Source organism: Oryza sativa, chromosome 7, assembly GCF_034140825.1.
Source record: "Oryza sativa Japonica Group chromosome 7, ASM3414082v1".
Taxonomy (NCBI): Eukaryota; Viridiplantae; Streptophyta; class Magnoliopsida; order Poales; family Poaceae; genus Oryza; species Oryza sativa.
Window position 1 is genome coordinate 182,463 of NC_089041.1, and position 9,514 is coordinate 191,976.

Here is a 9,514-nt window from a genome sequence, read left to right on the forward strand (position 1 = left end):
TCATATTAAAAGCTGCTGCGTGTAGAACAAAAAAAAACACTTGAGAAAACTAATCCAAGCAAACTAACACAAATCACACATCAAAACAGATATACTTGAGAAAAAATTAGACACAATGACACACAAAAAAAACATATCCATAACACGTGTTATGGTGGCTATGTTTGCATAATACTAGATTGAATTAGTTACATGGGAAACATGAATATGACGTTGCATGCATGAAAGCTACCGAGGATACTTAGGTGCAGGATATGTGAAAGAAAACAAAGAAGGTATTAGTGCCAAACAACGAGAGAAGAAAAAACAAAAAACTCAACAACGTTGGCTGCACTGAACTGTGTTGAGAGAATAGATACGAATTTGTATAGTCACAACTACAACCTGAAAAATACTCACATCTTCAACATAACTAACAGTAGCCTATAATAGTATGGTAGCAAGGTTCAGAGTACCGCATTGTACACATGGACCAAACAGAACAAATATAAAATTTTATTTTGCAAAAAAAAAACAGAAAATTTCAATCTGAAAATAACTATCAACTTCATTAGTACTACATTTCCTTTGACCGAATTAATTCTCCGTTTCATTGATAAGTTAACACAAGATTATAAGCAATAAGAAACCCAATAAAATAGAACAAATAAAATGCCATGCATAATAAAATATGCTAATAAAAAAAAGATACATACAATGGGATTGTGAAAATTGACAGAAGAAGTGTCAACCAAATTCATTTTCACTTCTTGAACAATCTACAAATATGAAATTGAGCAACCCATTAAACAATATAAAATTAAATTAACACAACTCAACAAAAAAATATTCACATACCATTTTCCTGAGCACAACAGAGAGTACACCATCAATTTCACCATGTTCAGGACCTTCATCAACCTAAAAAAAAAGAAAAATAATGTAATACCAAATTAAAGGTAAACTTAAACAGCATAATACAATAATAAAAATTTAAAATATAACTTACATCATTACCAACTTCATAATCAACATGAAAATCTTCACCTCCATCAGAATCAACTTCAATGGGATTTTTACCCAACCTTGATGTTTGGACACGAGGCATCTGAAAGAACAATAAATAAACATCAGCTTGGACATGAGTTAAAATGAACAAACAATACAAACTTCACTTTACAACAAAAATCATACATAAAAAACACAATCATGTAGAAACTTCACTTTAGCACAAGTACAACATCCAGATCCATTTACATTGACATAAAAAATATAATCACTGTGAAGCTTTACATCATGTATTTGCTGGCTACCAAATTCAGTAATTCAGTAAAAAAATTCACTAATACAAACATAACAAAAAGCCATGTCATGATTCTGAAAAATTGCTTCACGCCTAGAATTTGCCACTAAATCACACATCAACAAGCACAAAAACAGAAACTGGATTTGCTAAGCAAAAAGCACCCCTAAAATCAAAAGCCTCCCCTAAAACCCCCGAATCCGCGGGCTAAACAACCATTCCCCAACTCAAAAGCAACGCTCTGCAGCAACAAAAACAACAAAATCTTAGATCCATTCCGTGAACGCTTCCCACAGCCTAGGAAGAACAAATCTCCAAACCTGGAAGCGCAACTTGGCGAAGCAGCAGCAGCATCACGATTTCACCGACCAAAAAACATTGGATGCCACACAAAAACGATGAGACAAACTAAACAAAACTACGGCAACCAACGTCTCCGGCGAGCTCTCCATCATATTACATCTATTCAAAAACAACTAAAGCCGAGATTGAACCCTAACACAATTTGAATCGGACCTACACTGAATCAAATCGAACAAAAACAACTAAAACCGAGATTGAACCCGAACACAATTTGAATTGGACCTAGACTGAATCAAATCGAACAAAAAAAAAATCTAGACACTAAATCTCGCTAGCGACCAACCTCTCCGGTGAGCAAATCGGACCTACACTGAATCAAATCGAACAAAAAAACAACTAAAACTGAGATTGAACCCGAACACAAATTGAATCGGACCTGGACTGAGTCAAATCGAACAAAAAAAAAATCTAAACACTAAATCTCGCCAGCGACCAACCTCTCCGGTCAGCACGCACACCGACAAGACAGTCCTCTCCGGCGAGCACTTACACCGACGAGACAAACCTCTCCAGCAGGCACTCACTCCGACGAGATCTCTCTCTCGCCTCGCGGAGAAAACGAGAAGAGAAGAGAAGAAAAGGGGAAAGCGAGAGAGAGAAATGCGAGGAGAGAGCGGGATCAGCGAGGGGAAATAAAAAACGGCTACGGACAAGCGCGGAAATCGAAATTTGCACAGTGCAAAGTAATCGGGCCAGGGAATCCAACGCAAGGCCCTATCCACGTATGACCACGTCCACCCCATTCCTGGCACAAATCTCGGCGCAGATCCAACGGCAACAAAAACGGGAAATAGCAACAAAAAAAATCACCCGACAGATTCCTAGCAAAATCGTTCCTTCACGTAACAACGGAGGACAAACTAGGGCCCGTTTAGTTTCCTAAAATTTTTTCCCAAAAACATCACATCGAATCTTTGGACACATACATGAAGCATTAAATATAGATAAAAAGAAAAATTAATTGCACAGTTATGGGGGAAATCGCATATGTGCTACAGTAACCCACATGTGCTACAGTAACCCACATGTGCTAATGACGGGTTAATTAGGCTCAAAAGATTCGTCTCGCAGTTTCTAGGCGAGTTCTGAAATTAGTTTTTTCATTCGTGTCCAAAAACCCCTTCCGACATCCGGTCAAACGTCCGATGTGACACCTAAAAGTTTTCTTTTCCCCAAAAACACACCCAGATAGACTGGATCCATCTTCATTTTTACTACTACTAAAGATCTACTCAAGGAACCAAATTTATCATGTCCAAATTAAGAAGGCAGCTGCCTTCTCCTCCAAGGCTCCAATTATATATATACTACTCTAGGGTACGTATATTGATTGTGTACGTTTTGCCCTTAATCCTTGTCAGCAGTAGCAGAGCTAAGCTGCTGGACATGCCAAGGCAACTAAGGCTGGGCTCGCATGAGTGGGATGGGAGCTTATTCCCTCGCCACGGAAAACGGAGCGATCCATTAGCGCATGATTAATTAAGTATTAGCAATTTTTTAAAAAAATAGATTAATTTGATTTTTTAAGCAACTTTTGTATAAAAATTTTTTGTAAAAAAACACATCATTTAGTAGTTTGAAAAGTGTGCGCGTGGAAAACGAGGGAGAGAGGTTGTAAACACAGCCTAATTCTCTTTGCCGTAGGCACAGATATATACAGTACAGAGACAGAAAGAAAGAGGATCAGTTTCTCTTTGGGCTTAGCTTGTTTTGAGACACTAGAGTTATGGGCCGCGTAATCCCTTGTCGGTCCAATAAGAATAGATTGGGTGGGCCGTCAAACGTACGTATGTAAGCCCATGGTTGATATATATAGAAAAAAGTATACTTTGACTCACTCAACTATGGACCGAGTATGAAACATGCCCTCCAACCGTAAAACTGGGTATATCACATCCCTCAATTTCTTAAACCGGTGCAAATCAACTACCAGGCAGTATTGTGGGTGGTTTCGTCCGACGTGGCGGATTGACCCCGGTCAAAAAGCCGAGTCAGCATGGGTTTCAGTTAAGAACGCGCGAACTCCTCCCCCTCTCTTTGTCGCACCTACAGTCCGAGTAAAACCCTAGAAGTGCTGGGGAGACGAGAAAGGCGAGAAGAAGGCGACACTGGGGGCGGCGAGGGAGGGTGGCGCTCTAGGGCGTCGCAGCGGTCGGTTTGGTCGGCTGAATCTGGATCTGTGCAGGTACGCCTCCTCCTCCTCCCTTCCCCCCTTCCACCTCCCCCTTCCCCCTTCTCCCCTTCACATTTGTGTGGTTTATCTATTTGGGTGTTGTTTTATATAGTAGTGGATCTGTACTTTTATCTTGGATTTGATGTGGATTTGGCATTGTTTAGGTAGGAAACTAGTAGATCAGGTTAGAGTTTGGCAATATTTTATTTCGTAGTGCCTCCAAAAGGTTGTTGGGATGTGGATTTAGGTTTGATCCGTGCATTGACAAGGGTTTTTTTTTTGTCTGTTTTGCATGTAGGAAACCCTAGTGGTGCAGCCATGAACGTACTTGACACTCTTGCAGTGCAGTTTTATTTCAAGGGAAATTTTGTTGTGCAAGGTAAAGAGAAGAGTTATTGTGGTGGGAGGGAGGCAATGTCTTACATAGACCGAGATAAAGTGTCCCTTCCTGAGTTAGTAGGACATCTACGAGACCACTACGAAGTAATGGATGGCACGCTTCTTCACTGGTTGGTGCCTGGGGGAGAGCTAGATGATGGGCTTCGGGCATTAGTAGACGACAAGGTGTGCAATTTCATGTCGGACTGCATTTGTGAGGGAGGTGTAGCTGAGATATATGCAGAGGAGCCAATTCTGGTTGATGTTTCAGATTGTGAACCAGATTTGCAAAGCATACATGAGCAGGAAGAACATGGTGCTATCCAAGGATTGGAAGACAATGTTGAGTCTGAGAAGAGGCTGGTTGTTTACAAACAGCAAGAAGAGATGTTTAATTTTGAGGCAGAAGATGATAGTGATACAGACAGTGATTACATTCCTGGGGATGAGTCTGAATCAGATGAAGGGGAAGAGGCTGAGAGCATCAAAAAGCAGTACAAACAACTGAAGAAGAAGATAAAGGCAGGGCAAGCAAACATTCTGGATGATGTTGCTTTTGAGGGGTATAAAACCAATCCAGTCATGCAGGATGGTGCTGAAGAAGGTGGTAATGAAGAAGGTGACTCTGATGAGTCCATAGAGGAGATAGGCAGTGATGGTGAGGTTACTACTAGAGCAAGCAATTATGCAAGGTTCAAGGAAGATTCAACTGTTCCACATTTTGAACTTGGGATGAAGTTTAACTCCAAAGCTCAGTTCAGGGCAGCCATTACAAGATATGCCTTGAGTGAAAGGAAGGTGATCAACTTCATCAAAAGTGATCCAAAAAGAGTGAGGGCAAAATATGACTGGTCCAGCTGCCCTTGGGTATGTTTGTTGTCAAAGACTTCAAGGTCTGACAGTTGGCAGATAGCTACTCTGGACAACTGTCATGCATGCCCCCCCAGAAGAGATAATAAGCTTGTGACCTCAAGGAGGATAGCTGAGAAGTATGGCAAGTTTATATTTGCCAACCCTTCATGGAACTTGGCACACATGAAGGCTACAGTGCAAGAGGAGATGTTTGCTGATGCTTCAATTGGGAAGCTAAAAAGAGCAAAGCAATTAGTGATGAAGGCAGCTTTAGATGCAACTAAAGGGCAGTACCAAAAGTTGTATAGTTATCAGCTAGAGCTTCTTAGAAGTAATCCAGGCAGCACAATTGTTGTGAACAGAGAGGTGGGAATGGATCCACCTGTATTCAAGAGAATATACATATGCTTAGGTGCACTGAAGAAAGGATTCCTAGCAGGTTGCAGGAAAGTTATAGGGCTTGATGGTTGTTTCTTCAAGGGTGCAACTAATGGAGAGTTGATCTGTGCTCTAGGAAGGGATGCAAATAACCAAATGTATCCAATTGCTTGGGCAGTAGTCCACAAAGAAAACAATGAGGAATGGGATTGGTTCATGGATTTATTGAGTAGTGATTTGCAAGTTGGTGATGGGGAAGGGTGGGTCTTCATTTTAGACCAACAAAAGGTATGAAATTGCTGATATGTTGTGTATAATAATGGTCTTTTATGAGGTCTTCATTTGTACTGACTTGATCTGTGCTTGCAGGGGATTCTCAATGCTGTTCAAAAATGGGCTCCAATGGCTGAACATAGAAATTGTGCTAGGCACATCTATGCCAACTGGAAGAAGCACTTCCATGACAAAGAATAACAAAAGAAGTTTTGGAGGTGTGCCAAAGCTTCTTGCACCATGCTGTTCAATTTGGCAAGGGCACAACTAGTGCTGGTCACTCATGCAGGAGCACAAGCCATCATGAACACACATCCCCAACATTTGAGTAGAGCTTGGTTCAAGGTAGGTTCAAATTGTGATTCTGTAGATAATAACTTGTGTGAATCATTTAACAAGTGGATCCTAGAGGCAAGATTCTTCCCAATTATAACCATGCTTGAGACAATTAGAAGAAAAGTAATGGTTAGGATCAAGGACCAAATAGCAAACTCCAATAGATGGAACACAGTTATTTGCCCTGGTATATTAAAGAAGTTGAATGTTTACATTGCCGAGTTTGCATTTTGTCATGCAATATCAAATGGGGCTGAGGCATATGAGGTGAAACATCATGAGCATAGATTTACAGTGCAGCTAGACAAAAAGGAATGCTCATGCAGGTATTGGCAGCTATCTGGATTGCCTTGCCCTCATGCTATTGCTTGCATATTCTACAAGACTAGCCAACTTGATGGTTACATTGCTGACTGCTACTCAGTGGAAACATTTAAGAAGATTTATGCACACTGCCTACAGCCACTAGAAGGGATGAGCTCTTGGCCAGAGGATGATAGACAACCACTAAATGCTCCTGGGTACATCAAGATGCCAGGAACGCCAAAGACAGAGAGGAGAAGAGAGGCTCATGAACCTGCCAAAGCAACTAGGGCAAGCAAGATTGGAACAATCATCAGATGTAGGAAATGCAAGTAGGCCACAACAGATCTACTTGTGATAAGCATAATGGTGAAGGTAGTACCACTTCAAGGCCTCAGCAAGTTCCAAACCCAGATCAACATATAGTGCTATGAAACACACCACAGAGCTCAACTCAAAGCAGGAAGAGGAAGTCAGTTGCATCTGCCACCATCAGTGCTGCAAGCATGTCAAAGACAAAAATTCCTAGCAACCAAAAGTTTAGTCAAGTGTCAGTCAATTTTACATTCATAGCACAATAAACCATTTATTCATTTACCTAATTCTGAAATATTGTAGGCACTCCAAGTTGTTAGGGTCAATGCAACAACAAGAGTTGCAACACATCAAGGTGGTTCTGCTACTGTCAATTTGCAAGCCATTGTACCAGGATCCCAGGGATCGACAAGTGCATCAGTATAGATCAAGTCTGGGAAAGCTTCTGTTTCTGTATCAGCTCAAGAACCAGGAAATGGCAAGGGAAAGAAACCTACTCCTGGTCCACTGCTACTTATACCTCCATGGGAATCTGCCAAACTGTGATGCCATTTGTTGAAGGCTGTGATGCCATCTGTTGCAAACTGTGTTGCCATTTGCTATGTTATGTTATGTGTAATATTCTAAGGCATTGTATTGCCAGACTTGAAGTTCCTGTGATGTTTTGTAAGACTTAATGCCAGACTTCTGTGTGAGTTGCCAGACTTCATGTCAGGTTCTGAGGCATTGTATTGCCAGACCTGAAGTATGTGTGCTGCTTTATGGCCAGACTATGGCTGATTTAGTGATGTAATTGCCAGACTTAAAGGCAAGATATTAAGTGTTATATTCCAGACTTATGGCATATTATTATGTGATGAATTTCCCAACTTTATGTCTTATAACTTGTATATGTACACAGTTCATTTAACTCCTGATTGTTTTGCTCCCAATCTGAAAGTCAGTGATGATGAACTTTGACAATTTGCATCCAGATTCAACATTCACTCACATTTTGTACTACAAAAGATAATTCCATTCATTCAAACATATTACAAGCCATTCTTGCTACCTTACATCAACATTCACTCATACATCTCAGCTGACATTCTTAGTACCTTCCATCATAATAACATTCACTGATACTACTCAGTTCATCACCCAAACCATGACAAACAGACCACAGATTGCCAGTAAAACAAAAAAAAAGCACGCACCTATCCTTCTCTAGCCTACGGTTTTGTTCTTTCAACAGAACCAATTTTGCATCGGTCTCAACAACATGCTTCTTCAACGCTGCCAACTCCCTCCTAGCTGTATCTACATCACGAGCCATGGCTTGCCCTTCCCTAACAGCAACAAAAAGTTCATCCTTCTCCCTCCTTAGTGACCACACCGCATCGCGCAAATCATTCAACAGATCTCTGATAAAACTGCTCGTTGGCCCTTCATGCCAGTCAAAAAAAATTGCATCCACCGTCTTAGGTTCACAAACCCTAGAAATCAGTCCCAACGAGAAATCCAATCCAACAAAGAGAATCAAAATAAAAACTCACTCGAGCATTGCGACATTTGTAGTATCGTCGCCCCGGGTTGTCACGGCTCCACGAGATCCATCGTGCCGCCTTCGCTCTGCATCTGCACAGCACCGTAGGTTGATACTCCATTGGCCCCATGCGATGCGGGATGGGCGAGGCTGATGTGCGACGGGAAGAAGCGGAAGATGCCTCGCTATGATAACTGGCCATATCCGCCCGCGCTGCTCAAGCTCACTGCCGCCTAAGTCACTGAGAATGGTTGGTGGTAAGGTTGGGGAATAAAGCCCCTCGCGCCGGTGTGTGCTTTTATTCCCAACTACCGTGCTGACTCGGCTTTTTGACCGGGGTCAATCCTCCACGTCGGACGAAACCACCCACAATACTGCCCTGGTAGTTGATTTGCACCGGTTTAAGCAATTGAGGGATGTGATATACCCGGTTTTACGGTTGGAGGGCATGTTTCATACTCGGCCTATAGTTGAGGGAGTCAAAGTATACTTTTTCCATATATATATATAGTGTAGGTGCAATCTCTCAAAACGACTCACTCGATGTTTGCTTTTGGGAAGGTGGTTTTTACTGATGTGACTGGGTTGATCTAGTCTAACCAGCTGAATTGGCATGTGAGACCTGCACTGCATGTTGATGTCTCTCATACTCTTTCTTTATATTATGTTATGTGAATCCTCTCTTAATTTGTCAACACGAGTCAATGACAATTGATGATTGTGCCTCCGAATTTCATTTAATTTAAATTTGTCTTCCCTAGCTCCTTCGGTTGTTAAGCTGTTGCTTTTTTAAGAAATCATATCGTTGACAATCTTCTATCAACCTCAATCGGGGAGTAGCTATACATTTCTCGTCGAATTTTAACTAAAAATTCGACAGATGTAAATATCGTGCAATCGTGATGTAATTATGTTTTAACTCGCATGTAATTGTAGTGTAACTTTCAAAAACTCCTAAGTGACATGCTATTTCTGTGAAAACGGAGGTAGTGATAATGAATCCTCTCACATGTGTGTAGATTGTGATTTTTTCTCTCTCCTTTGCATAAATTTTAAAGCAAATCAAACGATTTAAAATCACATGGTACTATATTTACATATCTCAAATGTTTAAAAAACATTTATCGATAAATATATAGCAAAATCACAATTGAATTGTGTATCGCAATCTTCGTGGGAACACATCAATTTGGTTAATTTCTACTCCCTCCGTTTCACAATGTTAGTCATTCTAACATTTCCCATATTTATATTGATGTTAATGAATTTAGACATATATATATATATATATATATATATATATATATATATATATATATATATATATATATATATA

At 40.6% G+C, this 9,514-nt stretch overlaps 1 pseudogene across 1 annotated transcript; it reads left to right on the plus strand.

The window, feature by feature from the left end:
• Positions 1-3,684: 3,684 nt before the first annotated feature.
• Positions 3,685-7,522, plus strand: LOC4342178 (uncharacterized; annotated as a pseudogene). Its single transcript, XR_010742663.1, has 3 exons — positions 3,685-3,830; positions 4,117-5,714; positions 5,796-7,522. The product of XR_010742663.1 is annotated as an uncharacterized protein (transcript).
• The last annotated feature ends 1,992 nt before the right edge of the window (positions 7,523-9,514 follow it).